The sequence below is a fragment of the Humulus lupulus genome, chromosome 6, assembly GCF_963169125.1.
Source record: "Humulus lupulus chromosome 6, drHumLupu1.1, whole genome shotgun sequence".
Lineage (NCBI taxonomy): Eukaryota > Viridiplantae > Streptophyta > Magnoliopsida > Rosales > Cannabaceae > Humulus > Humulus lupulus.
The window spans coordinates 91,322,515-91,323,228 of record NC_084798.1 but is presented as its reverse complement, the minus strand read 5'-3'; positions in this window follow the sequence as shown (position 1 = coordinate 91,323,228).

Genomic DNA, 714 nt, shown 5'->3' with positions numbered 1-714 from the left:
ACTATTCATAGTAAATAAACTTTGGGGGGCAAATGTTATCCAATAAATTAGCATTGGTGACGTGGCTAGTAATCTCTGGACACGTGGCTAAAATCAGGAAGCATCTGCTAGAGCATCAACCAGAAGACACCTTAGAAACAGGGAAAGCCCGTCTTACCCGCGACCAGTATGGTCGATGGTTCCGTGTACAAGGCAACATTTATGGGAAGATCTTCATGAATCCCGAATTTATCTCATACAATCTTCTGGGTATCCGATTATTCAGGAAAGAATATCTGTAACAGTCTTTTGTAACCCTCCTTGAGCCTATAAATAGCAAGAGATAGCTCAAAGGAAGGGACTTTTGCTTTAGAATCATTCGTAACTATAGTAATTCTCCAAATAAACTTGTATTGTTCTTCAGAGGTTAGTGAAACTCATCGAACCCTGGTTCTTTGATCACCCTTCTGATTCTTATATCAATATCAGTCTAAGTGGACGTAGGCCATTACCAGATCCTGGGACCGAACCACTATAAATTACTGTGTTTTCTTTACTTTTGTCATTACATTATTCTCTATACATTCGTTCATATCAATCACGTTTCGACTCCGTGTCGGTTGGCCAAATCTTGGGTCGACAAAAAGAATAAATAATAAATTTGGAGGGAGAAAGATAGAAAATTGAATAAATGACTTAAAAAATGTTTAAATGAGCTCTAATAATTATTTATCC